The sequence below is a fragment of the Wyeomyia smithii genome, chromosome 3 (genome assembly GCF_029784165.1).
Source record: "Wyeomyia smithii strain HCP4-BCI-WySm-NY-G18 chromosome 3, ASM2978416v1, whole genome shotgun sequence".
NCBI lineage: Eukaryota > Metazoa > Arthropoda > Insecta > Diptera > Culicidae > Wyeomyia > Wyeomyia smithii.
The window spans coordinates 85821326-85846913 of record NC_073696.1 but is presented as its reverse complement, the minus strand read 5'-3'; the positions used below and the strand labels follow the sequence as shown (position 1 = coordinate 85846913).

The following is a 25588-nucleotide window of genomic DNA, read 5'->3' as shown; positions in this document are numbered from 1 at the left end:
TTTCTTTGAAATTGAGATGATGTAGTAAAACTCTCACAGGTTCCATTCGTCTCATTCCACCCATATTAGAGCACGGCGAGCATATGTTACAGACATTTTTCATATACATTGAAAGCAGAAGTTTTTTTGTGTTAGGATATAAAATGATGGTTTGTTTGGCAAAGTTTTAGAACATGTAAAAATGTAAAACTTTGCTGAATGAAGAAAATTCTTATCTTCATTGAGTACAGAGCTACAGAGTATTTCAGAGGAAAGTTACTTAAAAGTTAGTTTTTCATTCCTAACTTTTGTTAGCTACATTTTCAAGGGAAACTTTGTTCTACAGAAGCATTTAAACCAACAAAGCACACGTTTTTGTTGAGGACTACACATCTCCAGGACTTTTCCATACAAAGTTATAACTTATTTTAGCCTATTTCCTCGAAGTTTACCGGGACATTTGATTCTTACATATTCTAATTTCGATCTGTTCTTGTTCAACAGTTGCGTTATGCATTTCACCCATTTTTTGTGCAAAGTCAGAGCAATCATTGTGCGTTTTGAGAGGACAAATGTTGAACTTTGAACCTTTGCGTGTACACGATTAAAATATCTTATGATCTGTAGTGAAAGTTTGATTCCGTAAAAACTCTTGTGAATAAAAAACAACGTCTACGAATAGTTGTATGTGTAATATTTGACCACTTAAGTCCCTTTTTCACGCTTGGAATATGTGGCACGTAATAAAACGCATAAACAATCAAATTCGTGTGAATTGCTGAATCCACGTAATGCCTAGCGGAGAAGGTATTTCCACCTCTGAATCACGATGAAAATCAGGAGAAAAAATTGTAATTATTCAGGACATTCAATTTGTAAATTTAACTTTAACTCTTCGCGAAAGAACCGTCACATTCTGAAATGCACTATACAAAGATCCGTCAATATTCGCGTATAAAGTGACCCGCGATAGAGCTTTAACCATCTGGTTACTTCATTGAAATACAACCAGAATTATTTTTGTTTTATCTTATTTTCACAAAACCCTGAAGTATGAAAACTGTCATGTGAATTTTGAACGACTTGTTGTGAATAGCATTCAAAGCAACTAATTTCGTTTATTTTGATCAACAATAAACTTACCTAGATATAATAATCTACATTATAATGGGTTAGCGATTAGCGAAAGCTTCGCTAATGTGAAATTAGCGCTGAGCGATTATCGAGCTTTTTAACGGAATAGCGATTGGCGAAGCTATTTTTGGTAAGCGATACCCATCACTATTTGTAGGACAGTAAACAAATCTCTTTTTATTGTTTAGGATTTAGAAGACTTCATGCCGAAATTATTTTATACTTCACCGTACCATAAAAAAGAGTTCTATTTGGTTTTCCAATCGGTTCATTTTCAGTAAACTTTAAATATTTTAATGGATAGTGCCCACATTGGCAAACAAAAACAATGCGCCTCCATGATTAGCTGCACTGACAACTTAGAACAAAAACTATTTTTTTCTATTTACAATTGTCGAAAAAACCTTAACCATATGTTTGCAAATATAACCCATCGTCATTTTATAAACATTCCCAAAATAACAAGACAAACTTTTCCCAGCAGGTACTGCAGAGATGGTACGTGTATAACGAAGGAGAAAAAAATTCTCGTATCGATGCAACTCGCTAAGCTTTGCTTTTACGAAACGCGAACGGGGAAAACTCAAAGCTAGCCAAATTAGCATAAACTCAGCCCGCCGCTTTACATAACCGCACATAAACCAGACGGCACCACGGCAGGACTCCCTCAAGAAGCGTGCGTTCCGTGCGTGCGTTAACTGCATTGGTACTTCCAACCCCAAAATACAGTCGGTTTGCACCTGGCTGCGTGGGGAGAACGGAAACGTTTGTCGGACGGTTTATGTACCGGAATTGAACATTATGCAGAACCATAGGGTTCAGCCGAAGTGAAAGTGAAAATTCACCCGTCTGAAGACACTGCAGCAAATCGAGCCTATAAGGGTAGGGAAATTCGGTAGCCAAAGGATAGAACAAACTTAACTTATTGCGGCGATTGGCTGCAGCCACAACTGTATTTCTTCTTTCTTTAGACGATAAAAACGGAACGCAAAGCAAACTGCTTCAACCCTTGCGAATGTTCTTTAGCTGCTAGCAACATTACAAACAATCGATTCAGTTGCATATGGATGAGTTTCCCCACGAGGCTCGTGCGGGCATAAATCTCAATTTGATATCTATATTTGCTCGGATTCGTTTCAAATTTGATATCGATTGCAAAGTTCTGCGACTTCAACCTAACCTGTCGTGCTTTTATGAGCCTCCCCATGCCAACTCTCCACACCAAACTTTACAAAGTCAAACCATCAGCTATCAAAAATAGCAGCAGCAGCAGCTGCCTCATAACGATCCCCATTCCTTTGCCGCAGCGTGCGTCCGAGACACTTGGAAACTGAAATATTCTGTAATAAAATTGCATTTTATCGCTTGTTTTACGGGCATAAAATTTACACCCCATCTGCGTGCCTCCCTTCAAGTGAACGGGTAAACGATAATGGCCACACTCGCAGCGTCCGGACCATAACTGGGTTAAAAAAGGGCATCATCAGGAAGGGTTGTTGGTGCTGCTGCTGGTAGTTTAGTTGTACATTCTTCAACAGTACCTTCGAACGCACCACACCGCATCGGATCGCATGTACGCTAGTGGCAGCATCTGGGTACGAAATATGGCTTCCGATGGCGTAGAGAGGAGGAAGATGGAGCAAAATCAAAGGTTTGCAAGTAGAAGTGTGCTAAGACTTTGTTGTGAGGTTTAAATAGTGTGCAATGTGTACCGTTTTCTATAATAACTTAGCATCAAGAAATGCATACAATCAAATTAAATAGTGGATAGTATTCAAAACTTTCCTTGAACTCTTCTAGTGTAACGCATAGAGGGTAGATCACGTGTGTTTTAATTACGTTTTCCCTATCGCGAACGTCTTTATATTATTGTACCTACAACTTTCAAAAGGAATCGAAACAGAACCTGTTTATTGCTACAGGGGTAGGGTTGTTATCGTGCGAATGTATGTGTGAGCGTGCTTAGCACGTGTATCTTTTGTATAATTAGTGCAATTAGAACACTCGTTTAGAAAAATGCTTTTCTAATCGCCATGAGCGGCAGCTTTTCAGCAACCATTTCGTTAACGAAGGGTTAAAAAGAGTTTTAAGCTGTCTTCAGCTATTGGGTTTTATGTCCAATGCGTACAGATAACAAAATGTGCGTAAGTTTTTGTCCACAGAGAATGAATAGACAACGGATTTGTGCCGATAGTTTCAGATTTTTTCCCTCCCTTGCTTCATACCAGTAAAACCCACACCGTCGGCCTCTCATTAATTGGACAGTGCGTTCACATCCGCTCAGCTAACGCTAGCGACGTGTAACACCGCCGACAGCGCAAGGCCACAACGCGTCTCGAGGACAAATCAATAAGCGTGAGCTTTTTATGCGTTTTGTGCATAGCAACGGTGGTTCACAGTAAATATTTGAAGAAGAAAAAAGTGAACAAAAAATACTCGCAGCTGTTAGGTCACAAACGCACTTTGATCATCACGACGAGCGTTGCGTTTCGAGAGGAACTTGTTCAGACACACAATGGTCGTAAAAAAACTACTGGCCCGTCTATGCAGCATTCGGCGGTGACTCTGACCCCATACTGACAGCTGATTGTCTAGCCCGAAAGGCAGCCTTCATGATCCATGTACGTGGTCTTATTACGCTGCATATATTCAAGAAAACATACGCATCATGCGGTACTCATGAACCCGTTACCCGTGAAGGCAGATCAGTTTTAGTACTGAAAATCAACATGAATCCCAAATATAATTTTTAGGCTGTTTTATATTATTGCATTGAATCAAACTTAAAACTTATAAGCATACATACAACATTCGTAAAAAATTCACCAAATGGCCGAATGTAGGGGAAACTAGGTTTTTTTTTAAATTTGCAACGTTTATTTCAGCCTCAATTGGCATTTACCATCACAGAGCCGTGTATCAAGTTACAAATGTAAAATTATAGTTAATAAAATATGCAATTACGAAATATTAAAATCGCGAACAAAAACTTAACCTAAGCATTTGGGAAACTAGGATGTTCGATAGCAATATTTCAGAGAAAAAAAATTCTACTATATATGATGAAGCGCTTGTTTAAAAATTATCTAGAATTATAATTATGGATTCAAGTTTTCATCGGAATAAAAAAACCGCGTAAAAAACACGTTAATTCGAAAATCCGCATAAATAAAAATCCCGTAATTAAAAAATCTGCGTAAAAAACGCGTTTATTGAAAAATCTGCTTGAAGTGATCCATCAAGAACGGCTCTACGGCCAGTATTCAGAAGTATCCCCTTTGACGGTCTTTCGGAGGGCGGAGGGTTTTTTGTGAAGTCTTTAACTCAATAAGCTCTTAAACGGTTTTGGTTCCCGCGTTCATACGAAAATTCGCGAAAAAGTTTTTGAGCTAACGCGGTAACGTGTAAACAAACCATGTTGTTTCAAAAAATCCGCGTAAAAATGAACCGCGTAATTCAAAAATTCGCGTTAAAAATCCGCGAAAACTCGAAAATCTGCGAAAGAAAACCTTATAGAAAATCCGCGGAAAAAAACTAGACAGTATGTCCAATTTCAAATGCTTACAAGTCAGTTAGTTTTCAATGCATTTTCTTCGTACTCGCAGCAATCGATTGGAAAACCATCTGTGCGTCCGCCCAAATGCAGAAATTTGATTATTCGAACTAATGTTATTGAAACTCCCCCAGCTGGTCTCTAGGTACGATGCTGGTCTTACAAACCAGTCGTCGTAGGTTCGAGGCTTGGCTCGGGAGAGACTGTTAGTGTCAGTAGGATCGTAACGCTAGCTCCGCATTTGTCATGTACACTTACAGTTGGCTGCGAAGTCTGTGTATAATAAACAGAAGTTCGAGTTCCGGATCGGAATGTATATTTATAAGTTAATTTAATCTGCGAACATCGCAACGAAAGATAGGTGTTCCTTTTTTAGCGTAGGACTACATCTTTGTTTGCTATACTAGAGTACATTTTATAAATTGAAAATGAAACTGACAAATGTTGCGTCTGATTTCAACTTGTTCTACAATGTTGTAGCTCCAATAATTATAAGTAACTTTGTAAAAAAAGTTTTTCTCTATCTTTGAAAACAACCGATTTATATTGAAAAAACACATTTTGCGCTCTAACTTCTTTATTTCAAGTTCCACCTTAAAACTGTCTTCAAACGACTTTTAGAGCTTTTTAAGAGAAACAATTTGCAATGCTGATAATGTAAATATCTCAATTCTGCTCAAAGTTATTAATGTTTCTCATCAAAAAACATGCGTTTTTCATATGTTTGTTATTCTTTTTGGGACAAACATAAAAAATATCTCTTGATCCCATTTTGAAGGGCATATTTCACTCTATTAATCAAGGAATTTTTAAAAATATGTTATTTTTTAAATTTGAGTAAATTCAATTTACAAACGTGACAAAAATTTCAATAATTTTATATATTACGCATATAAAAGCACGCAGATTTATTTTTCTGGTATTTTTTCTAATAACAAGAAATAATTACCTTCAATTTGATTCAAAAAGATTGAAAATCGATCAACTGGTTCAAAAGTTATGACTTTTTATACATTAAATACATCGAACACAGTCGTTTTTTATGGTTACCCTATTTCCAAGTTGGTCACGCAAAGTGCTTCAAATGTGTTCAAATCGCAGGGATGAATCTATGTTGAAAATAATCAACCCCGTATTTTTTCGTTGGGTTGTTAGGGGAACTGCGAAATTGAGTGAATTTCTGGTTCAACTGTTACTTTGTGCCCAGTCGAACACCGTTACCGGTCCAATATCGATAACGCAAATTTATCAATGTTAGAACCAGGATATTTTTCGCATTAGGGAAGCACAAATTTTCTTTTGGTGCTTGGGCGGCATTCATAAATTACGTAACGCTCATAGTGGGGAGTATCCTAGAGCGTAACGATTTGTTACACGGGGGAGAGGGGAGGTGAGTTCAGCGTAACGTAACAAAAAGTTTCTGTAGAGACTCTCCAAAATCGAGCATTTTTATCAAGCAAATTCTTCTACAGCGTTACGTAATTTTTATGGGAGGGTAGATGTTGGCGTTACGTTTTGTTACATATGGGGTCCAAAAATTGGCTTTTTTGCGGTACGTAATTTATGGATGTCGCCTTATGACAATCACACAGCAGTATCCAAAGTGTTTTGTTTCGTTTCTCATTCTCGAGTCTGCGTTGCTCCGTTTCATTACAAAAATCTATGCTCAACCTGATATAAAAGACTGCGTGTAGAAAATTCAACTTCATTCTTGTTCTTAACACGATAGCAAGTGGAGCCCTTATAACTGTTGAAGACACAATTACAATTACAAAGTTGATCATCATAAGATTTTTGATTAAAAATCGCTTAAATCATTCAACATCATTGAAATACAATTATTCCCAAAAAATTTAAAACTAAAAAAAATACTTTGAAAATTAACCTTCAATGAAAAAATAATTTTTATTTCTCCATCCTGGACTTTCTAATAAAAGTTTCTTTTTTTATTCGAAAAAAAGAGTAGGAAAGAAATTAACTCGTTTTTTCAATGGAAATTTTGTATGTTGGTGCTGAAGTGGAGATAGATGGGGTACGATTTGAAGTGGTTGACGAATTCGTTTATCTTGGTACGCTTGTGACATGTGAAACGACTAGGAACAGGGCTCTTCTACTACGTAACCAGCTAGGGTCCCGTACCCAAGCAGCAAAATTTGTTTCGATTATGAACTTTGTGCATCACAGCAACAAATTCTTATGCGAAATAAAGTTGCAGTTACATCTCAGTTTCTTATACAATGACAAAGGAGGTGGAGCCAATTGCAACATTTTCGTTGTTTCAACACAAGTTTCAAGAATGAAACCGCAATGTGTATGAACTAATGCATGGAATTTGATAACAACATGGTAAATGCTGCATGGTAAAATTTCAGCTACGAACATGCATCGTAGCAGCAACTAGGGCGCAATAGAAACTTCATGGCGTTGTGGTAAGATTGTAAAATGGCAAATGGTCAGAATGGAAAGATATGTCCGTAGAGCGATTTATCTTCGATTATTTCCAGAAATTTGAGGATTCAACTCCAGTTATCAATTTCTATTCACTTTTCTCGTTTGTACTATTTACGTCATTTACTGTAGAAACACTTGCAAGTTCATGGCTCAGTTTAAAACATTGTTTCCCTTATCATGCTAATGGTTATTACCAGTTTTAATTTTGCTTCTTCAATTCATCAGAACCTCAGCGTGATAATGAAATTCAAAGCAATTTATCACATTTCGTTTTAGAGACCCACACTTTTTGGACGACTTTTAGTTCAAGTACCCAAAAGTTACAACGCAGTAAATAACCTCATCTCAAAAACAAATATTAGGCGAACGATCGAACAAAAGTTGCTGTTACATGGCTTCAGAAAATGACAGCAACTTTTAGAAGTATTTTGTGTGTTTGTTTTTTGTATCTCGCAAGCATCACGTTGGCAACCTATATGCTCCACCCACTAGATCTATTCAGTGAAGGTGAGGTTTTCAAATGCCGTTTACACGTTTCAACAACAAATCCAACCTCGCGAATTACGTTGTTGGTGTGAAGATTTTTGAAGCAGCGATGCAACTTTAGTTGTTGCTTGTTTCTTTACAATTTCATCGTAGTAACAAAAAATGTTTCTTGAAACCTCGGAATTTCATTATTGCATCAAATAATCACAATTTATTTTTTTATTATGTTTCAATTGTTGCTTGGGTAGTTTGCAAACTCGCACAAAACTAGCGCTGTATAGGACGCTGATACTCTCGGTGGACCTCTACGGACATGAAGCATGGAGTTTTTGAGCGTTAAGTTCTGCGATCGATACTTGGCGGTAAATTAGAAGATGAAGTGTGGCGCAGGCGCATGAATCACGAGTTGTACCAAGTATACAAACATGCTGATATAGTGAAGGTAATACAGCGTGGCAAGCTTCAGTGGGCTGGACATGTAGCCAGATTGCCAGACGAAAGAGCCGCGAAAACTATCTTCAACAGAGAACCAGGATGAGGCCGTCGACTTCGTGACAGGCATCGCACTCGGTGAATGTGTGCGGTGGAAGAAGATGCACGATCTGCTGGTATACGAGGAGACTGGAGAATGGCTGCCCAAGACAGAAGAAGCTGGACATCTCTATCTCGTTCGTCCCTAGACCGGTGAACGGTCCGTTAGTCAACAAAGTGAAGTAATTTTGTGTTGTTTAGAATGTTTTGTAGTAAAAATATTTTTTTTGCATTGTACATTTTTTACAAGGCAGCATTAGAAAAGCTGTCTGATAATTCATTATCAGATGCAATAGTTAATGCAATGCCCGGTAAAAACGCTATTTCATGTTTACAGGTGACGCTTAATTATTACCGAGTCTTGTGCCTTTGGAAATTCGTAATCTACCATGTGGTGGTTCGAAGTCGGCCATTTGTGGTTTCAACAATGTTTACTTTGAGTTTTGGCAACAAATCAGCGGTTGAAAAATTTGGATTAGACAATTAGAATGCAGGAATCAGTTGGATAGCGAATGTGTCTTAGCTACAACGCCACTTTTGTCAATCGTACTCTCTTCGATTAGTCGGTGAAACCATTACAGAAGCAAAATGGTAAGTATCACCTTGTGCTTTTGTATTTGTATTTGGTGCAAGATTTTGTAAGATTGTCAAAACTACTAGTTTTCATTAAATTTACTAGATAACCATTGTGTTATGTTTTTCGTACAGTTTTTGTGCGTGATGAGATTTGATCTCATTTTGTCTGAATAATGAGAAAAATTTCACTTCGATTACCATTTTTGGAGCTTATGCGAAGCAAATACCCAACGATTTTTGAACACTGTGATTATCCATTCAAAGTACACTCAATTTAAAATAGAAGTTATTTTACCATTCTATGAAGTTAAAAAAAATTTCTGTGTGTAAAGCCTTTTAAAAACGTAAACAGTTTTGCGTTACTCATTCCTATAATGTTGGTCACCATAGTTTTCAAGGTTTGGTGAATCTTGCATCTTTTCTTGTATTGCGAATAGTATTTGAAAAAGTAATTTCTCTGAAATTTAAAAATTATTTATACTGATATGCAACTCAACTCCCTACTCGAATGAATATGAACATTAGAACATTTATATAGTATTTGTGAATAGTTTTGTCTTCAGCAGTGCGAATATATTATCTTTAATTCCGGCAATTCGTCAAACTTAAATAAGAATAAAGCCAGTAAGAATGATTTCTCTGTTAAATGTCAGTCAAAATCAGCTTATAAATTAAAACGATCAAATAAATTTAACGCGGCTCTGACAAACACTATGACGCACTATCTCCCTAGCTTAAAGTAAATTAAGCACTTCAAACTTTCACTTCTTTTCATATCAGGGATTTCCAGATTCATGAATCATCAATGCTTACGTTTGCGCTTACTCAACTTTAACAAAAATCTCAATTATATTGCATTCTACCAGCCAAGCGCCAGTGCGGTCGACGCTACAATGTTGCGTATCAATATTCTGACCGAAATGAAAAACGAAACGTTCGGTGCGTACACCCGATTGCAGCAACACATTCTAGCTGACCGGGTACAATTACTGAAATCCATCACCAGTATGAAATGCGTGTGCAGTTTGTGACAAACACCATATTTAGTCAGAGCTGCACTTTGAGCGATGTTTTCTGATGAGCGATGTTTCTTGATGTTTTTGTAAACATCGGGCAAAAACTTCCGAACAGAGAATTGGCCTCCGATACAGAAGAAAAATATAATATCAAACAAGGCACATGCATGCATCGTCAGCCGGGCACGTTTGACTTTATGCATTTTTAATTGCTCGTTAATTTCCATATTTTGAGGACACCACGATGGATGACTGCGCGGCCTTCAAGCGGAGTGGAAACGGCAACTCTCATGCCTTTGATTGCAATCACACTGTTCCGCACCGAAACCGGCTGCATTCAAACGCGTGTGGCATGCAGTTGTGACTGTTGCTAAACACAAACGGAAAGGGTAATGGGACCACTTCTCCACAGTCGATTTCGGATCCGGTGAAGTAGTACGGCGCGGTACCACCCTGTCGCGGCGCGGCGTGCGACAGCCTCAACTCAGTAAACACGCCGAAAACTGCTTTGTAGGTCGAATTCGTTTCATGGATGCGCTCGCTTTTTTCGGCAATTGAACTCAATTAGTTTGTCAGTGAAACGACTTACTGTGCGTGTGTTCATATGCAATTTCCGTCGCAATGCTCTTTCGAGCGGTGGTCTTTTCAGGCTTTTCATTGTCCGGTTGCCAACAAAGCGACCGATTGTTCCCACCGGTCGGTCAGTCAAAGCTGAAATCGGATGCATTACACTTTGCTTGATGAAATGGACTTACACCGGACTGCAAGTGTAGCGCCAAAAAGCATTTCGAATGAGGATGTAGCTTTAGTGTGCATTATAGAAAGTGTCTATAACGCAGGGTTCAACGATTGTTTTACGAGCTTCACGTGTGGAGCGAAACAGCTTAATTATCGTAAGCTCGAGCCGAAATGTGCTAAAGAACTAGCGCCAGCACTAATGAGTTTCGGTTCACTTGAAAGAAAGCAAACCAGCATTTCCTGACGAGTTAAAAATAATCAGAAAATAGAATCTGGCAACTCGTAGGAAATAGTTTTTAATGACCGTCTAGCATGAACGAACTTTACTAACTTTCTGTGATGTACGAGAGTGCTTAACAAGAATGTAGGAAGGAGATTTCCCACCTCGATATTTGCTCTGAATATGATTCGACATTCCAATGCAGCACACAGTGCAATTGAACCGCAACTTTTTCGTAGGTGCTTTTTGAGTTTTTGTCGTAAGGTGAAAATTATAAGGAATGCATTCTAAAACTCAAATTGTTTCGTGTTATCTTTTGCATCATTCCAGCTAGCTTATCAGTACAATATTCACGGTGTTGCACCGTCCACAGAGAATGGCCAGTACTGAGTATTTAAGTCAGTGCCTCAAAGCGAACTTACCTATTCAATATTATCGGCGAATCGGTGATATCTGCAAGGAAACGAACAAGGAAAACACTAATGAGTAATTGAAAGTAAATATATAATATTTATTGACTATTCTTGATTATTTATGAACTCAATTTCAATATTTCTCAAAAAATTGCTTGACATTGTAAAAAGTATTTATTGAGTATATTTTCCAAGTTTGGCATTGCTTATTATAGGAAAAATATGTACTATGAACATTTTGATAGTATTGACGATAGCTGTAGGCATGAACATACTTTTCGAGTTGAAGAATTAAATAAAATGATTTCTCATTTCTCCACTTCTTCAAGCATTACCAAAAAATATAAAACCAAACGTTGTGTGCTTCAAAAGTATAATCTCATGTTTCGCTTCCAAAGTTCCTCCTGCCTCTCAATTGGACTCAGTTCCGTTTCGGGATGGCTAATGCGTTTCCAACCATGTAGTCCATTGAGATTATTCTAGTATTTATGAACACCAGAAGTCACTAGGCCCGCAGAATTTCGGCCGTGAAGGTTAAGGGATCGCATATTGCGTGCCATTTCCAGCCAACGACAGTGTACTTTTAATTTCTCTAGTCACACTTTTTTCAACTATAGTAAAAAGTTATTTTTACAGCTTCAGAATCGTTGTGCTTTGCACGCACCGCACAACCGGACACCGAGAAAACCCGTAACATTTCTCAACAGACTATGCAAATTAGGACCGAAGGGTTACTCTTGCAATTATTTTAATGATTACTGAGGTGACTGACTAACGATTCTCGTTGGCAAATTACATCTGTTGGAGTCAGTTCGGAGCAGCATCAAACTTTTACAAAGGCTGGCCATCTAATTTCTCAATTTGCTACATTTGAAGGTATTTAACCAATTAAAGAGTTCAAAAAGAAAAACAGGCTAAGTTTACCCGAGTTGGTAAAAATTCAAAGTAATGGTTTGTTGATACAATTGATTTTTTGAAGCAAGCTTTGAAACTCTGCAATCCATTCAAAGAAAAGGGTCAAAATCAGCCAATAAAAAGCGTGCTCGCTTATCACGGCGACAGTGTCCTACTGTCACAATTGAGCATTACGCCTATCCAGCGACTCTAACTTCCTGGTGCTCCAACTGTCTCCAATGATAGACAATCGGACGGGCAGCGAGGAGCAAGGCAACGCCGGGTGGTTCTCGAGTAAAAACAAAAGCCGAGAACAAAAACATAACTGAAACCAGCAACAGCAGCGATGATATTCCACAATCATCCAACAATCGGGGTAGGAGACCCGACCACCCATTTGTATCCGAACAACAAACCCGGTTCTAAGCCATAGTTAGCGGGTACGGAAAGCTTTGGGCGAGTGGAAAACCCTGACAGGCTGAGGGGAAGAGAGGATGGCGCTAGGTAACAACCCTGCAAGGGTACATTCCCTCTAAGCGCATTCATCGGTTACTTTCACTTTCACTTTCACTGCCACACAACACTATAGTTGGTGGTGGGAGTGTAAGCCTGTAGTGTTTACAACAGGAGCAGTATATGCGTTATCCGTCTATATTCCGGCAGTGCTATACAACGCTCCGGAGTACAACGGGTGACACTCAAAGGTGGCTGAGTCCAAAGCAAGGATGGGCGAGTTGCTATGTAAAATGGGTTCTGCCACACCACGAGGGAGACGGAGCGAAAACATGCGCTGCTTTTTAGTTCAAGAGCAACGCATGCAAAGACGTACGGTCTAGAATAGTATTTACAGCGTGCTATCCGAACTGAATTCATGGAATACGCGTGAGGAGTGGGTGGTAAGCTACTCGCCCGGTTGACTGGATTGTTTTTCATTCATTCGCTATGTATTCCGTCCTGGATGTTCTACCAGTTGTTTCACCCATACAGACCCACACAGCCATCATGCTTTGCAGCGCGTTCCTCGCTCGGGAATCAGCCGGCAGTGTCTGATACGCGTGATACCCAGCGACGAAGTTTGTTTTTCTTTCCGCATCCTCGGCACACACAGCTGCTTTTCCAGTGATGCTCCAGTCGGAAGGCGGGCGAGAGCGGGAGCTCGATGACGGAAACCAAGAGCCGCCAAACCAGGCTTAGAGTGGCAGGTGGAATGAGTCGGTAGCCGAAGGATGACGCGTGTGTCTACGAGCAAGCACCAATACATCGATTGTGGCAACGAAAAAAGATGTATCTCCACTAATACCGCTGCAGAGGCGATAGACACTAACGATCCTTATGTGGTTGGGCGCAGTTGTGTATGTATATGAATGTGTGTTTTTTGTGATTGCAATTTAACGACTGAAATTCGCAGATAGTGAAAGTGATGCAGTGAAAAGCGAACACGGAAGGCAACGGAATCATCGGTAACTGTCCTTGCCATTACATTAGGAAATGCAGTATCTTGTGATGGCTTGTGTTACTGTCATAATTTTATTTCGCTTGTAATGACCATTGAGCTTGTCTTGCTTCGAGTAGATTTGAGAAGAATTCGACCTTTGTTTGAGTTGTTAACTTGAACTATATATTCCGTATTTAGTTTTATTCGGCTGAAACGGAGCTCCAAATCCATTTCTCTGTCATTTCCTCGTTTCGTTCACCGAAACGGAACATGACAGAGATTCAATTCTGTTATCTTCTTCACATGAAACAAATATGAGAAATTTGAACTCAGTAGTCCTGACAAAGGATGTAATGTGTGATAACGCCTTTTCGAACGAAGGCCAGATGAAATTTACATGTTTGGAGTTTTTTGTAAAAATGTTAGTCATGAATATAAAATCAGAAATTTCAATTTATAAGGAGCTACAATGGATTTGTAAAAAAAAAATATTAGTGGCGTAAGACGTCCAACCATAAGGATGCAGGTCTATATTTTTTTCACATCTGAAATGCGAAACGCTTACTAATGTAAGGTTTTGTTCATCTATACCTGAGCCAAATTCGACCCCATTTTCATGCCAAATTCGACCTTATTTTCATGCCAAATTCGACCACATTTTCATAACATAATAACTAATCACGTGTTCGCTTCCCTTGCACAGACATCACAAATACTAAATATAGCCTTTTTACTTTGCAGATGCATAGTTGTCACGTGTTTGGTCGTTTCACGGAAGCTGACTGCGAATGAATGGTGGAAGCAAACTGTGAAAACGGGAAGCAACTAGCTGATAAACTCTGCTTTGTTTATCTTCTTATGCAACAAACAGTACAGACAATAGAAGACAGCTTCCGAGAAGCTTTAGAAAGCAGCAGAATAGATTCAGTAGCATTTACGACATACGACATTAAAAATTTCCATTATTTTTAAATTATGGATTGAAAAATAAAGATAAATTTAACGCAAGTGGTTCATTGCTGCCGCATACCCAGAATCTAAGCGTGTTAGGTCTTCACAGATGTTTTCATGTTCTGTCGTCTATAAAGTTCGGTAAATCATTAAAACCAATTGATGCTGAATTGGGGTTATATATTCGCTTCTATTATTCTTCCTGGACAGTTCTAGTTTTTTGTTTGAAGTTACTTTTATTCACTACTGCCCGACGCACAGTGGGACCAAACTGAAAAAAGACGGACAAAAGTCTTTTTCGACGCTTTAGCATATAGGTATCTTCAGAGAAGTTTTCTAATATACGATTTTGTAATATTTTAGGATATTCGTTGAAATTTTAAAATGCTCAGAAGATTATTGATCGCTAAATTTTCTTTATAAAAATTTAAGTTCATAGAAATCTGAGCTGATCGGTTTTTTAAAATATTTTTTTGTTTTTTCAGAACCAAAATGAAAGGTTTACACATCCACAAAGTTCCGAGAGGTTGCTGCCAACATCTGGTCGAGTTAGTGTGAAATCTGTATACAAGGTCATCAGAAATTTGGTATGATCGAAAAAAATGCTGGGAAAACCATAATACCCTATCATACCCGGCCATGATTTTTCGTACACTTCTAGTGTACACATCATGATAATTTTGGCTGCCACAAATTGCCACTCGTTCAGATATATTAATTGAAAAATGAGTAAAGTTTTGACTCAAAATTAATTTTCTGAGCAAACAATTCGGTATGCGATATTGAAGTCTTAAGAAAAGTTGTGTATCTTGATAATATCAACAACTTTGTAGAATATAATTGATTTTAATGGGGTGTTGACAGAAATTTAACTATAACTCAATGGTCTTACAATTTCAACCCTCGGTGTCTTCGAGAAAAATTCATAAATTTTATAGTTCTACAACTATATGTTGTTGCTTTTATTTTGAATGAATACCCCCTCAATAACATTTTCAACGAATATCTTAAAATATTTAAAATCGTATATCAGAAAACTTCTCCGAAGACACCTATATGCTAAAACGTCGAAAAAGACTTTTGTCCGTCTTTTTTCAGTTTGGTCCCACTGTGCGACGTTTCGGCCAGGGATTTAGGGCTTTTTCAAGGGAAATAGTCTGAGAGGCCAAATCTACTGGCCGAAACGTCGGGCAGTGGTAAAAATCCGTTTTAAAGCTAGGGAAGACTGCGTAGTCGAAATTCAAATTAATAAATCAAAAATTCCCGGTTGAACTACACTTAACAGATTAGATAATGATTTTGTCTTCCCGAAAAAATATACTTTGTGAATTTTTTTTTTTAAGAAACATAACTGCTTATCTCCTGCGCTTAGTGTCTGATAATATCCCAAGCGTCTAGTAATAATAATTTTCTCCTTCCAAAAAAAAATTTAGAAAACAAAATTGTTTTTCTTTTTATAGAAAATTATAAATTTTCTAGATTTTATTCCGCCAAGTTCAAACAAGCATCAATATTTAGCTCACAATGAGTAATTTTCTTAAAAAATAAGATCTTTAAAAAGTGAGTTTTTATGATAGGTAATTCATAACTATTCTCAAATTATTCTTTTCAAGAAGAATTTTTTTTTTCCTGCGCTATACTTTGATAACATCTTACGGCAACAAAAACAGGGGTACAAATTAGAAAACCGAAAACATCGACAATGTATCGAAAATTGTTCACTTTCATATGCTCAAAACTCAGTCAGTTTTCAGCCGATTTCCTCCATTCTTACTGCAATCGATTGGAAAATCATCTATCCATCCACCTTAATGCAGTAAATTGTAGTTTGATTATCACTGTACCTCTTTTTTGAAAATGTGGTGAAAAAGCGCACGTAATGCTTGGGATTTGTCGTAATCTTCACTGATTGTGTGGATATATGTCTGCATTGTTACTATTCATGCATTTCCTGCTATTTGAAGAGTGTTTTTCATGCTAAAATATTAATTGAAAATAAACTGTATTTTTGGCGATTTTTGTTGCATACAAACAATCGGTTCAAGCAGATTCAAAACAACAAGATGCAATACGTAAAGTTTTTTTATTTTGTTCCCAGATTAGTTCTTAAGATGAACAAATATTATAACAATGCATTTCATTGTTATTTTTGCAAGTTTTTCCTCGAAGGCAATGTTAAGTCCCAATAATCTCCACAGCGTATTACAGATTTCCTCTTAACAAAAACCCAAGACATGAAGTAACATGCAAGTTTGAACAATTGCATAAGTCCTATTCCACGTGGACTAGTTTCTGATGATTTTAGACCACCTTCCCTTTCAGTGGATAATCATTCATATATATTCTTGAAATTTTGTATGAATCTTGGACATTCGCCAACATAAACTGTCCACGTAGAATGTGAATGGCTCCCAAATTGCTTTCCATATTTATAAACTCAAGTCTTTTTAGGCTGTTTAATTTAGTGAAAGTAGCAAAATGTTACTCCAAATTCATCAAAATAATGAAGTGATCAAAGTCACCCCGGAATAATGATTGGTGTAAAATTTCTAGAGCATATTTAAAAACAGCAAAATTGCTGCCAAACTTTTGAGGTAGTGACTGAATTTTTCTCAATGCATGCCAGTACTTATTTTAAAAATATTAAACAATATTTTTTTCAGTATATTCTGAAAATATTTAAGATACAGCCAAAAAAGTGATCAAAGTCCCCCTGTTTACGGAACTAAAATTGTACTATTGAAAATTGTTATGCCTTGTGAAAACGCCGATTTCGACCACAGATTGGTCACTTAATACTTGCTTTTCCTATAACGGTCGACAAAATATTATACCTAGTTGACCAGGAATGCAGTCTCTGGGCTAAATTAGAGGCTGCTTCTGTTCGAACCAATCAATTTACTAGTAGATGGCCACTAGGACGGTCCTAACTAAGTAGCAGCTAGTAACAGCAGTAGCGGCAGGAAAAACATGTGTACGCTTCCCTTGCACAGACATCACAAAGGGATAACAAATATCGCCTTTCTACTGTGCATCTTTAATGCTTTCACGTGTTTGTTTTACGGAAGCTGACTGCAAATGAATGGTGAAATTTCGACAACTGAAGAGAGCTCTCCACATGTTAGCTGGCCCCCGACTCCCCACAAGCCTTACCCTGACTCTGAGTACAGACATATCTAGAACGTATTGAACTAAGCTGAGACATATGGTAAGCAAACCGCTGTAACGCCGTAGGGATTTTATAGCGCGTCATATAATTTTAGTAGTTAAAGTGTCAGATTTTGTGCCAAAAATCGTCATTTGAAGGAAGCAGCGAGAACTTAGTTGCGCACCTAATATCTAAAAACCAGTTTTTCAGTTTCAGACCATTTCATAACTATTCAAACCTTCACGCTGGAATCATTTAATTTTTATGTTTTGAATACGAAATAATCATTTCAGATGTTGTTTCTTTTTTTTTTTTTTTTTTTTTGAGAGATTTGTTGACGTTTTCAGTAACTCTAACATTAGCTCCTGATTTAAGAGCCAGTCATTTTATTTGAGAAAGACTTTTTTCCTCTTTACGTACTGCATACAGTTTTATTATGCCCAAGAGACTTTGCTCTAAAAAAACATTCCGCTGCATTTTTCAGGCAAACGAATCGTATATTCTAAGTATATAACTACCGAATCGAGAGTTAGAAACAACCATATAAATATACTGGTTATCATACAAATAGGAGCGAATAGTGATGATACTCCATAAAGATAGAAATAAAATTAGGCTCTTAAAGAAAAATGCTTCTGAAACAGCAAAAATTCCCTAATTGATCCAAAAATTCCTTGATTCTTTCCATGTTTTCCGGATAAACTAAAATTCCAATATGATTTCAGAATTTTCCAGCACCTGGAAGCTACCAGATTAGGGGAAACTGGGAAGACTTGATCCCTTCACTGTATCTCAGGCGAAACAAAATAAGTTGGTTGAATATTCTAGAGAAATGAGCCATTTCACATGAAACCACATAAATATTCATGTTATGAAGTGTCAAGATAGAAAAAACTAAAAAACATATGGGTCATTCAATACGAAGTATACATGCCACTTAGACACGACCATCACAAATTTTGCTCAAATTTGGGGGAATTATTCATCTACTCTCTTTGGAAAAGTCACACTTTTGGTGTTGATTGGAATACCCCCCGCTCTGTAGAACCCCTCTTTTTATTGCAAATTCACGTAATTTATTCTATTTTTTCTTTTTCTTACAATTCATAGACGTAAGATGTCGGAAAATACTGATAGACGATTTTTGAAGAAAATTTGTCTAGGGATCCAGAAAAAATATAACTTTTGACCAGAAGTGTTGCCAGATAATTTATTTTTGTATTTGAAAACTAAATTATATTTTTCGGCAAATACAGCCATTTTTATTTTAAATTTGCTAATTTCATCGTGTTCCTTGGAAAATTTCACGTAAGAAACAACTATCATCCTGAGGAAATATGAGCCGAGATTGGCTATAACATAGATATAACATTTTTACGAAAATAGTTGTGAATTTCGTAATTAATTTGTTTTATAATTTATAGACGTAAGACACCCGAAAAATAGTGATAGGTGAATTTTGAAGAAAATAAACCAAGGAATCCAAAAAAAATATTGTTTTTGATCGGAAGTGTTGCCAGATAGATTACTTTTGTATTTTAAAACTAAATTTGCATTTTTCGGCAAATGCAGCTAATTTTATTTCAAATTTGATGATTACATCGTATTTCTCGGAAAATTTTACATAAGAAACACTTACTACTCCGTGGTAATATGATCCAAATGCGTGACTTTGCAATAAACAGGGGGGTCCCGAAGAGCGGGGTGTATTCCAATCGACAACAAATTTGGGATTTTTCCAAAGTGACAATAGATGAATAATTCACCCAACTTTGAGCAAAATCTGTGATGGTCGTGTCCAAGTTTGTGCTTTCTAGTGGTCACATTGTATGGACTGACCCATATACTAAATTAACAAAAAATCGAATCCAAGCACATCCAAAAGATGTTTTGTTCAAATTCAAGATCCTACATAAACCATTTATGATCATCCCTTAAATATAAATTAAATAAACATACAATATGTAAACTGAAAAAATTGGTGATGTTTGATCTGATTTTTTGTAAACACAATTTGAAAATGAAATTGTTTTACAAAAATGCTAAATATTGCTATAGCTTAACAATTGAGAGGTTTTTTATGATCATTAATCCCTGGTATAGTGTATCCAAAACTACAACTTATTTAGAATGTGTTTTCATGCAAATATAACAATAGCACATCAAGTCTCTCTAGTCTCCCCTACTTTTCGTGGGGGATTTATTATTTGCACTGAACGTTTCGGTAAATTTGAAAAGCAAAATAAAGAAACAAACATAAGATTTAGATCCACAGTTGAAAAATACCCTGTCTTCACTATTTACTTTCCCTACCTTAACACTTTTATTGTTTATCGTTCATCTCGAAATACGAATGCAATAGACTATTGTTCGACAATAACGTAATCTTTCACAGCATGACTAGATGTTCTGCATTCCACAGGAATGAAATTTCCTGCAACTCCTGTCATTTTTCTGAGCAAATCATTTCATCGATTTTTCCGCGTTCGCATTTTCCAACTCATTTCAACGCACTCGTTCGTTAGTCAGGATGCACAGCGAAGCCACATCCGGCAGGATGCCTTCCACTAGAAGCCTAGTTTTGGTTTTCACCCGCAAAGTCGTACACACAGTTACCACACAGCGAAACCCACAAGCAAATACAAACGCACACACACTCAAACACCTAGCAAACCTTTTCGCAGCAAGATGCAAGGCGCAGCACATTTTCGTTGCGTTTTTCCACAGCAGAGGCAGCAGCTGCGATCCACGCGATAGTATTCGCGCAGAAGCAGAAACTGCATAGGTATCGCACCATAACGGCAATAGTGTGTACATACATAGTACTTCGTTCGCATACAGGGTTGATTCAGTGCCTATCATGCAGCACTATTACTGGTGGCTAAGGATTAACTCTCTCTCTATCTTTCCTTTTCTAGCTAGTTCAAAAGTTCAAGGCTTACTCCATTGGATCAACGAGGCGAAAGGAGAAAAACACGACCATGTTCCAGTGATGGTAGGCATTTTGCCACCCATGTAAGTCTATTGAAAAGCTGTCCAAAAAATACTGGCAGCACTATCCAAATCTGTAAAGAGCTGGGATTTTCCGGATTTCCCACTGAATGATGGAACAAGATATCGACAGTAGCAGCAGAACGAGACGGCACCAATAAATATGAGCAAGCAGGTTTTCGATAGACGCCTAGACGTTCGCCGTGCCGTAAGGAAGGGAAACGGTAACGGTTTCCGAAATACGAGGTACACCAGGGACAAATTGCAGCAGGATGAAAGGTTGGCAGCAGTGTGGAGACAAATTAGAAAGTGAAAGTGAATTCCTTGCTTGGATCAAACGGGTCGGTGCATGCGGGTATGTGAGTCAGATGAGATGAGATGAGATGCGGAAGGAGGAGGCGGTATGCTATGAAAGCGGAAACGTGTTTGATGCTCCAGAGGGTTCGGAAAAAAGGGGGCAGCATGGGGAACTCGTTGGTTGTTATATGAAGCAACTTTCGGCTATGTATGACATAAAGCTAGGCGTTCGTTCGGTATAGTACACAAGTTGAAGTGCTGCCCCAGTGGGAAAATATAGCCGATATAATGGCCTGTGACCAGCACCAGCAGCAGTAGCAGCAGCCTGTAGAGCACCGGTAGAGAGCCTACACCGAGTGCTTCGCAAAGAAAAGCGACCAGGGTGGGTGCTGCAGCTAGCTGAAATGCGAAAAATCGATTCTCTCCATGCTGCTGCTGTTTTTGGCATGACTGCGTATAATTTTGGGAACACGGGAAGGAGTTTTCCGTTTTGGTTTCTATGCAACTGATTTCATTTGATTCTTTTTGCAACAGAAAAGCCTTTCATTTTATTTTTGTCCCACTTTCAATAATTTTTTTGTGTTTTCTTTTAAAATTAACAAGTTCGCAGACAAAATAATCCAACCGAACTCAGCTGGAATGAACCTTATTTCTATTGATTTTCTACGACTAATTTATTCATACGAGCCCTTAGCACCTTGAACTAGAAAAGGACAATGACACTAAACATGAACCGCCTTCTACCAAATCGAAAGGAAGGTCGAAGAATGGCGTTAATGAGGCGTACAAATATGTTATCGACTGGTTAGCTGCCATTGATGATAGTGTTGAAGGATATTGTCAACGGTGGTCAGAGCTGCAGGCCAAGCGGTTGTTTCAGCTGTCTCCAAATACAAAACAAAACACAGACAACAGAGAGCTGCAAAGGGTAGCGCCACGAAGCAAACGGGCCACCACTGATGGAGGCGCTTCATCCGTTATGCAGCTCTGGTGAGCGAGTGCTACATATGTTGTGAATTTTATGGTCGCACCAAACGGAACTGTGGCTAAGGAGAATATTGCTAATAAAACCCAAAGTGTTACAGTAATTCTATGTTTTCCTTTTATATCTGCCCTAGTAGCGGAATTGATGAAAATAAACTTGGAATACACTCTATTGAATAAATTTTTACTTTACTACTTAATATTTAAAGGCTATTGTTGACAGCAAACTTCAACAGAAATAATATTCGGAATCTTAAATATTGAATATATTTGAATGCTATTTTAATAAGTACACTGTATATTCTATAAAAAAAATCTATGATAATTGCGAAACATTGACTTAAAGAGATTCTGATAATTTTCAAAGTTGAATTTAAATTAAGAACCATATCAATAATAGAGTAAATAATATTTAAACTACTTTCAATTCCCAAATGAACATCTAACTTAAAGTTAAAAATAAACAAGTCTTTTGAAAGATTGTAAATAGTACACAATACTTAAAAAGTGTATGTTCATCTTTAAACAATTTTCCCGCAAACTAATTCATATTGTATTTTCATATTGCAATTCCAAATATAAAAAATGTTATAATACCAGCCTTTATCCGTAAAGTTATATGCATAACAGACCAAACACACTGAACACCAAACAAACTTAGCAAATTATTCCAATTTCTTTGAATGAAAGTTGGAATTGCACTTGTTTTTTTAACGTAAATTTTAGAAAAGCATGTCTAGTATTATCTAGAAATATACTGATATTCTAAGTAGTAAAATTTGAAGAAATGTTCATCTTTCCCAAAAGAAGCATGTCACGCAAGTTTGCAAATAAATCTAGGCCGAACATTTTCGATTTATCAAAAAATTTGTACAGGTTTTGATGCAGAACTACGTCTCTCAGAAAGTTCTGCAACATAGGGATGAAAAATGAAAATATAAAACGGAAAAAGGGTTAAATATGACCAATTTCAAATGCTAATAAGTCGGTGCATCAGCCCAAAAACAGAAAATTGTAATTCGATTATTCGAACGATTGTGCTATCGAAAATGTTTAAGCCTTGTTGAAACGCAGATTTTTATTATGTTTGCTTTCCCCAGTACAGTCGACAAAGTAAAACACCTAGTAAACCGAGAATGTACTAGAGGCATACCTCGATTATACACATCCTCGATTGTACGCACCCTCGATTTTACGTACTTCGATTTTACGCACATTTTACCTCGATTTTATGCACACTTTTTTCAAACACATTTTTAATTCCAATATTTTTTGTTTGAATTATGCATATTGCAGGATCATGTAAATTAGGCATCTTTCAAAAATGAGGGGCTGTCCATATATCACGTGCAAACTTAGGGGAGAGGTAGGAAGATGTCAACCGTCTATATAATTTTTCGAGAATTTATATGAAAGTTCATCCACGTCAGGTTTTTACGCAGGGAATACGTTCCTAATGTGTATGGGACCTCGTAAAAAACTGAGTTAAAAAATAACGTAGAAAACCGTCCCAAAACGTTTGAACTTTGACTATATATGATAGTGGTCATTCTGAAGGCCAATATACAATGTTATAAATTTTCAGTATTTACACCAAAAATTGTGAATTCTTTTAAAAACTGACATAAAAACTTGTGTCCTAAAACGAAAAACGTGATTGGAATGAGGTCAACACCTTGTGCCGTCTTTGAGTTGTAGAAAAATGTAGGTATTTGTTAGTAAATTAAGGCAATATTTAGAAAAAATCGTCAATAACCAAAAAAACATGAGGGACAACAATTTCTTTGATAAAATTGTTTATTTTGCTATAGAAAACAACATTGTAGAACATTTGAAAAATGTAGAAAATCACTATGACTGTAATATTGAAAAAAATAATTTTTAGTTGCAATGTTCTAAACTCCACAAAATTCTATTGAATAGGCAGATAGAAGTATGGTGTCTTAAACAAAGTTGTGTCTTCTGAAATGTGCTACAACTTCGCCGAACAAAGTGAATTTCATCATGCCAAAGAGAAAAAAATAAATTCGTTTCTGAGTCTGAATTATAGGTGGATTAATTACAAAATTGCAACTTCTATAAAAAGGAGAATAATTATTGGATCAACTTTGCCGAAGACATTACGGCTCTAAAATCAACTTTTATGGGTCAAAATAATTTTGATCACGTTTTGCGGCTTTGGAAACAGTGCGCAATCCTATTACTAATGGATGGCAACTAGGACAGTCCTAGCAGCCGCAGCGGCAGCGATACTGGTAGCAGTGTCAGCAGTAGAGCGACAGTTCCTCTATTAAAAGGTTGCCTTTGTGCGGTAGCAGCATCATCAGTAATAGGTACATCGGCCGGCACTTCCTCCAGTAAAAAGCTGCCGTATTTTGACAACACAAACGTTTGGGATGCAAGCAATCAAAATTTTCAGTGTAAAAACAGCTGTCCACTGTGTTATCAGAAGAATACCTTATTTCCACTGTCTGGAATAGAACAGTGATGCGATCAACATCATATCCAATAATAAATTAGACAACTAATTGTCCTTTTGAGGACAAAATGAAATACTCAATTGAAGAGATAATAGGGTAAACGTTCCATTATTCATCTCAACAGCTTGGCGCACCTATATTCATCTTATTTTTCTCATCTGGCAAGTTTACCGTCCAATTTCCACAAATTTTTGAAAGTAAATCTATTTGCTTCTCGATTTTCTCAAGTGGCTGAATGAAAATATGGTAAAATTTGATGATAAATTGATCAAAAAGGCGTGATGAGATGAATATTAGTACTGAGATGAATATAGGAGCGGTTACCCTATTTGCTTATTAATTCATTAAAACAATGTTGGAACGGCTATAAATTCGACTTCATCTTCATGTCTCAGCACGTACGGAATTCCGATCTTTTCTGATACGCTCAACCCAACAGCTCCTGTTATCTGCTTCCAAACGACTTATTTATGCAAACAACTCTACTATTGAAAATGGTCAAGCCTTGTTGCAACACAGATTTCGATTAATCTGATTGGACGTTTAAGAATTTAATATCTAATAAACCGGGATCGTACTATTTGGGCTATATAAATACCTGCTTCTGCTTAAACTTAAACTTTTACTAGTGGGTGGCGACTAGGACGGTTCTAACTAAGCAGCAACGGCAGCGGACAGCGACAGAAGCACAGTAACCAGTGACTTCCACCAGTGAAAAGTTCTGCCGTATTTTGGCAACACATAAACGTATTAAGGGTGCTGACAATCAAAGTCTGTTGGCCTTCAAATCTTCAGCGTAAGCACAACTTTCCTCTGTGTTATCAGTAGAATGCATCATTCCTACTGTCGAGGGCAGTACAGAGATGCGATCAGCATCATATCCGATATTAAATTAAACAACAAATTGTCCTTTTGAGGACAAATTAAATACTTAGTTGAAGAATTGGAGTGGGTAGTACCAGAAGCGGTAGTGGTTGTAAAAGCGTCAGTGGTAGGTGCAGCGGCATTTTTTTTACACCGTCGCTTTGAGGTTACACACAAAACTAACACAAATGACAGAAGAATTATATGCAAAGTCACGACCGAAAAGTTTAAGTAAAACTACATCGAGCTGTTCATTACAACAAATGAATTGCTGCATTCAAGAGTGATTGCGAATCTTATGAAGTTCTCCGTCAACCTAGCAGTTGTGGCTAGTCGTACAATCATTCTCTTATTTTCTTGTATGCCAAGATCATTTGATTATCGTTATTCAAACAAAATCACTGTAAATTTGAAAAAAACTGAGAACATAAAAAAACACATTTTTAA

General features: G+C 37.2%; 1 protein-coding gene across 4 annotated transcripts in view; it reads right to left on the bottom strand.

Annotated features, from left to right (window-relative positions):
* LOC129727117 (zinc finger protein chinmo) overlaps positions 1 to 25588 on the bottom strand; it is a 175244-nt gene that overhangs the window by 90786 nt on the left and 58870 nt on the right. For all 4 annotated transcript variants that reach the window (XM_055684594.1, XM_055684596.1, XM_055684593.1 and 1 more), the window contains one exon: positions 11107 to 11137. The gene's annotated coding sequence lies outside the window, so the exon portion shown is untranslated. The remainder of the gene's footprint in view (positions 1 to 11106; positions 11138 to 25588) is intronic.